General features: G+C 38.2%; 2 non-coding genes across 2 annotated transcripts; both read right to left on the bottom strand.

The window, feature by feature from the left end:
• Positions 1-211: 211 nt before the first annotated feature.
• LOC148571250 (small nucleolar RNA R71) lies at positions 212-318 on the bottom strand. Its single transcript, XR_015908663.1, has one exon. It is a non-coding gene; the product is annotated as a small nucleolar RNA R71 (small nucleolar RNA).
• A 5,543-nt stretch (positions 319-5,861) lies between these two features.
• On the bottom strand, positions 5,862-5,969 carry LOC148571249 (small nucleolar RNA R71). Its single transcript, XR_015907914.1, has one exon. It is a non-coding gene; the product is annotated as a small nucleolar RNA R71 (small nucleolar RNA).
• Between the last annotated feature and the right edge of the window lie 1,046 nt (positions 5,970-7,015).

Raw genomic sequence — 7,015 nt, 5'->3', positions numbered from 1 at the left:
CCAATCAACATTTAACCACCTTCCTGAGAATATGTGACATAGTGAATCTAATGGTGTTCATCATGATGCCTATAGACTGCTCTTATTTCCATTCTCACTTAGGGACAAAGCAGCCAAGTGGCTGGAATCTTTCCCAAGGGAAAGCTTGACAACTTGGGAAGACGTGGTGAACAAATTCTTAGCAAGATTTTACCCTCCTCAACGAATCAATAGGCTGAGAGCTGAGGTCCAAACTTTCAGGCAACAAGATGGTGAGACTCTATATGAAGCATGGGAGAGGTTTAAAGACCTAACAAGGAGGTGCCCACCAGATATGTTCAACGAATGGGTGCAGCTGCACATTTTCTATGAAGGGCTCTCTTATGAGTCAAAGAAGGCCGTAGACCATTCATCCGGAGGATCTTTGAACAAGAAGAAGACTATTGAGGAAGCCATATATGTTATTGAAATAGTAGCAGAGAATGACTACTTCTATGCTTCCGAAAGAGGGAACACAAGAGGAGTAATGGAGCTAAACAATATAGATGCTCTGTTGGCCCAAAACAAGCTCATTACTCAGCAGCTGGTTGACCTCACCAAGAAGATGGAGATGAACCAAGTAGCAGCAATCTCCACTTCATCAACAACCCAAGAAGGAGTGAATGAAAAAGCAGATGGTAGTCAGGAGCAAGCCAACTACATTGGGAATTCACCAAGGAAAAACTATGATCCATACTCCAAGACCTACAACCCTGGATGGAGAAACCACCCAAACTTTGGGTGGGGAAGTGAGCAAGATCAAAACCAAGACCAGAGACGTTACAACCCCCACAACAATACTTCTCCACACGCCTATCAAAACCAAAACAGAACATCTGCTCCGAATCACCCATCAATTGATGACAAGCTCTCTAAGATCGAAACCTTAATTGAAGGAGTATGCAAAGACATTCGAAACAGTAAAGCATTCAGAGAGGAAGTGCAGTCAAACATGCAGAATCAAAATGCTGCCATCAAGAAACTGGAGACACAAATTAGCTATCTATTTAAGCAGCTTCCTAAGCACAACCTTTGCTATGATGCCAATTCAAGCAAAAGGGAGGAGTGTCAAGCTATCACACTTAGGAGTGGGAAGAAACTGAAGGAACTGTCCCAAAAACCACAAGAAGAAGGCTCAAAGGAAAAGGGAGAAGAGCAAGATGGAGTTCAACCTTCCACGCCAAGTCCGTAGAAAGAAAAAGGGATGCCACAACTGAACATCTCAAGAGCTCTATATCCCCAGCTATTGAAGAAAAAGGAAGATGACAACCAGTTCTTGAGATTTTTGGAAATCTTCAAGAAACTACAAATCAACATACCCTTTGCTGAAGCCATAGAACAAATGCCACTCTATGCCAAGTTTTTGAAGGAGCTAATGACTAAGCAGAGAAGCTGGAAGAACAATGAGACTGTGATACTAACCGAAGAGTGTAGTGCTATCATTCAGCATAAACTACCCCAGAAACTAAAGGATCCTGGGAGTTTTCAGATCCCTTGTATTATAGGAGAAATCACAGTAGAGAAGGCTCTTTGTGACTTAGGGGCCAGCATTAATTTGATGTCAGTAGCTATGATGAGAAAGATGAAAATTGAGGAGGCTAAACCAACAAAAATGGCCCTACAACTGTGATGAGCGGATAATTTATACGCTTTTTGACATTGTTTTTAGTATGTTTTTAGTAGGATCTAGTTACTTTTAGGGATGTTTTCATTAGTTTTTATGTTAAATTCACATTTCTGGACTTTACTATGAGTTTGTGTGTTTTTCTGTAATTTCAGGTATTTTCTGGCTGAAATTGAGGGACTTGAGCAAAAATCAGATTCAGAGGTTGAAGAAGGACTGCTGATGCTGTTGGATTCTGACCTCCCTGCACTCAAAGTGGATTTTCTGGAGCTACAGAACTCGAAATGGCGCGCTTCCAATTGCGTTGGAAAGTAGACATCCAGGGCTTCCCAGAAATATATAATAGTTCATACTTTGGCCAAGAATTGACGACGTAAACTGGAGTTCAACGCCAGCCTTCTGCCCAAATCTGGCGTCCAGCGCCAGAAAAGGATCCAAAACCAGAGTTGAACGCCCAAACTGGCACAGAAACTGGCGTTCAACTCCACAAATGGCCTCTGCACGTGCAACACTTAGGCTCAGCCCAAACACACACCAAGTGGGCCCCGAAAGTGGATTTATGCATCAATTACTTACTCATATAAACCCTAGTAGCTAGTTTATTATAAATAGGACCTTTTACTATTGTATTAGGCATCTTTTGATCATCTTAGGATCTTAGGATCATCTTTGAACGCATTGTTCTTAGATCAAGGGGGCTGGCCATCTTGGCCATGCCTGGACCTTTCACTTATGTATTTTCAACGGTAGAGTTTCTGCACTCCATAGATTAAGGTGTGGAGCTCTGCTGTTCCTCAAAGATTAATGCAAAGTACTTCTGTTTTCTATTCAATTCATCTTATTTCACTTCTAAGATATCCATTCGCACCAAAGAACGTGATGAAGGTGATGATTATGTGTGACGCTCATCATCCTTCTCCCTTATGAACGCGTGCCTGACAAACACTTCTGTTCTACATGAAATAAGCTAGAATGAGTATCTCTTAGATCTCCTAACCAGAATCTTCGTGGCGTAAGCTAGAATGATGGCGGCATTCAAGAGAATCCGGAAAGTCTAAACCTTGTCTGTGGTATTCCGAGTAGGATTCAATGATTGAATGACTGTGACGAGCTCCTAACTCGCGATTGCAGGGCATTAGTGACAGACGCAAAAGGATAGTAAATCCTATTCCAGCATGATCGAGAACCGACAGATGAATAGCCGTGCCGTGACAGGGTGCGTGAGCATATTATTCACTGAGAGGATAAGATGAAGCCATTGGCAAGGGTGATGCCTCCAGACGATTAGCCGTGCCGTGACAGGGCATTGGATCATTTTCCCGTGAGATGACCAAAAGTAACCGTTGACAGTGGTGATGTATCACATAAAGCCAGCCATGGAAAGGAGTAAGACTGATTGGATGAAGATAGCAGGAAAGCAGAGGTTCAGAGGAACGAAAAGCATCTCCATTCGCTTATCTGAAATTTCTACCAATGATTTACATAAGTATCTCTATCCCTATTCTATTATTTATTATTCGAAAACATCTTCATTACTTTATATCTGCCTGACTGAGATTTACAAGGTGACCATAGCTTGCTTCATACCAACAATCTCCGTGGGATTCGACCCTTACTCACGTAAGGTATTACTTGGACGACCCAGTGCACTTGCTGGTTAGTTGTATCGAAGTTGTGACAATTATGTATTGAGATCAGCGCACCAAGTTGCTCACGTTGCCAGGGATTGTTTGAGCCTGGACATCACAATTTCATGCACCAAGTTTTTGGCGCCGTTGCCGGGGATTGTTTGAGTTTGGACAACTGACGGTTCATCTTGTTGCTCAGATTAGGTAATTTTCTTTTTATTTTATTTTCAAAAATTTTTCAAAAATATTTCTAAAATTTTCTCATCTGTTTTCGAAAAAAAAAATTATAAAAATGTTTTCAAAAATTTTATTCAAGATTTTTAAGAATGAATTCTAGTGTTTCATGAAGCATGTGAAGCCTGGCTGGCTGTAAAGCCATGTCTAAATTCTTTTGGACTGAGGCTTCCAAACCATCAGAGGTAAGTTACATACTTGATAAATGATGAGCAGCAATTTGTTATCAAGATCAATATACTCTGATGTTAAAATGCTGAAGCTTGGCTGGCCATTGGCCATGTCTAGTGTTTTGGACTGGAGCTTTCTTTGAAAGCTTGGCTGGCTAGTGAGCCATGTCTAATTCCTAGACTGAAGCTTTAGACTAAGAATGCAAGATTCCTGGAATTCATATTAAAAATTTTGGAATCCTTATTTTCCTTTTTTTCAATTAATTCTTCGAAAAAAAATCCAAAAAAATTAGAAAATCATAAAAATAAAAAATATTTCATGTTTCTTGTTTGAGTCTTGAGTCATATCATAAGTTTGGTGTCAATTGCATATGCATCTTGCATTTTTCGAGTGTTCTTCATGATCTTCAAGATGTTCTTGGTAAGTCTTCTTGTTTGATCTTGATGATTTTTTGTTTTGTGTCTTTTCATGTTTATCATATGCATTCTTGAATTCTTAGTGCGTAAGCATTAAAGAATTCTAAGTTTGGTGTCTTGCATGTTTTCTTTGCATTAAAGGTTTTTCAAAATTGTGTCTATGATGTTCATCTTGGCATTCAAAGTGTTCTTGGTGTTCATCTTGACGTTCATAGCATTCTTGCATGCATCACATGTTTTGATCTAAAAATTTCATGCATTGCATCTTTTTAGTGTTTTTCTCTTGCATCATAAAAATTCAAAAATCAAAAAGATATCTTTTCCTTTTTCTCTCATCAAATTCGAAAATTGAGTTGACTTTTTCAAAAATTTTTAAAAATCAAATTGTTTCTCATAAGTCAAATCAAATTTTCAATTTGAAAATCTTATCTTTTTCAAAATCTTTTTCAAAAATCAAATCTTTTTCAAAATTTTTTGGTTATTTTCGAAAATTTCAAAAAAAAAAAGTATTTTTCAAAAATCTTTTTCTTATTTTTATATCAAATTTTCGAAAATAACATAATCAATTAATGTTTTGATTCAAAAAATTTGAAGTTTGTTACTTGCTTGTTAAGAAAGATTCAAACTTTAAATTCTATAATCATATCTTGTGATTTCTTGTGAATCAAGTCATTAATTGAGATTTTAAAAATCAAATCTTTTTCAAAATTAGTTTCTAAAATATCTTCTTATCTTATCTTTTTCAAAAATATCTTTTCAAAATATCTTTTCTAACTTCCTAACTTCTTATCTTTTCAAAATTTGTTTCAACTAACTAACTAACTTTTTGATTGTTTCTTAACTTTTTCAAAACTACCTAACTAACTCTCTCTCTCTAATTTTCGAAAATATCTTCCCTCTTTTTCAAAATTTCTTTTTTAATTAACTAATTGTTTTTATTTTTATTTTTGATTTCAAAAAAAATTTCGAAAAAAATACTAAACATTTTTCAAAAACCATTTTCAAAAATCACTAACTCCTTTTCAAAAATAATTTTTGAAAATTCCCTCCTTCTCTCTCATCTTATTCTATTTATTTATTCATCTACTAACATCTCTTCCTCACATCATCACCAAATTCGAACCCCCTCCTCTATCTGTGTTCGAATTTCTTCTTCTTTTCTTCTACTAACAATAAGGATCCTCTTTACTGTGACATAGAGGATTCCTCTTCTTTTCTTTTTCTCTCCTCTTTCTTATGAGCAGGGACAGAGAAAAAGGCATTCTTGTTGAAGCTGATCCAGAACCTGAAAGGACTCTGAAAAAAAAATTAAGAGAAGCTAAATTACAATAATCCAGAGACAACTTGATTGAAAATTTCGAACAAGTAAAGGAGATGGCAGCCGAACCCAACAACAATGCAAGGAGAATGCTTGGTGACTTCACTGCACCTAATTCCAATTTACATGGAAGAAGCATCTCCATTCCTGCCATTGGAGCAAACAACTTTGAGCTGAAACCTCAGTTAGTTTCTCTGATGCAGCAGAACTGCAAGTTTCATGGACTTCCATCTGAAGATCCTTTTCAGTTCTTAACTGAATTCTTGCAGATATGTGATACTGTTAAGACTAATGGAGTAGATCCTGAAGTCTACAGGCTCATGCTTTTCCCTTTTGCTGTAAGAGACAGAGCTAGATTATGGTTGGATTCTCAACCCAAAGACAGCCTGAACTCTTGGGATAAGCTGGTCACGGCTTTCTTAGCCAAGTACTTTCCTCCTCAAAAGCTGAGCAAGCTTAGAGCTGATGTTCAAACCTTCAGACAGAAAGAAGGTGAATCCCTCTATGAAGCTTGGGAAAGATACAAATAGTTGACCAAAAAGTGTCCTTCTGACATGCTTTCAGAATGGACCATCCTGGATATATTCTATGATGGTTTATCTGAGCTATCAAAGATGTCACTGGACACTTCTGCAGGTGGATCCATTCACCTAAAGAAAACGCCTGCAGAAGCTCAAGAACTCATTGACATGGTTGCTAATAACCAGTTCATGTACACTTCTGAAAAAAATCCTGTGAATAATGGGACGCCTATGAAGAAGGGAGTTCTTGAAGTTGATACTCTGAATGCCATATTGGCTCAGAATAAAATATTGACTCAGCAAGTCAATATGATCTCTCAGAGTCTGCATGGAATGCAAGCTGCATCCAACAGTACTCAAGAGGCATCTTCTGAAGAAGAAGCCTATGATCCTGAGAACCCTGCAATAGCAGAGGTGAATTACTTAGGTGAACCTTATGGAAACACCTATAACTCAACATGGAGAAATCATCCAAATTTCTCATGGAAGGATCAAAAGCCCCAACAAGGCTTTAATAATGGTGGAAGAAACAGGTTTAGCAATAGCAAGCCTTTTCCATCATCAACTCAGCAACAGACAGAGAACTCTGAACAAAATGCTTCTAATTTAGCAAATCCAGTCTCTGATCTATCTAAGGCCACTGTAAGTTTCATGAATGAAACAAGATCTTCCATTAGAAATCTGGAAGCACAAGTGGGCCAGCTGAGTAAAAGGATCACTGAAATCCCTCCTAGTACTCTCCCAAGCAATACAGAAGAGAATCCAAAAGGAGAGTGCAAGGCCATTGACATAAGCGCCATGGCCGAACCTGTGGGGAGAGGAGAGGACGTGAATCCCAAGGAGGAAGACCTCCTGGGACGTCCAGTGGTCAATAAGGAGCTTCCCTCTGAGGAACCAAAGGACTCTGAGGCTCATCTAGCGACCATAGAGATTCCATTGAACCTCCTTATGCCCTTCATGAGCTCTGATGAGTATTCCTCTTCTGAAGAGAATGAGGATGTTACTGAAGAGCAAACTGCCAAGTTTCTTGGTGCAATCATGAAGCTGAATGCCAAATTATTTGGCATTGATACTTGGGAAGTTGA

Source organism: Arachis ipaensis, chromosome B3 (assembly GCF_059453495.1).
Source record: "Arachis ipaensis isolate K30076 ecotype BB chromosome B3, ASM5945349v1, whole genome shotgun sequence".
NCBI lineage: Eukaryota > Viridiplantae > Streptophyta > Magnoliopsida > Fabales > Fabaceae > Arachis > Arachis ipaensis.
Note: the sequence above shows the minus strand (reverse complement) of the source record. Positions and strands in the feature narration are given on the sequence as shown.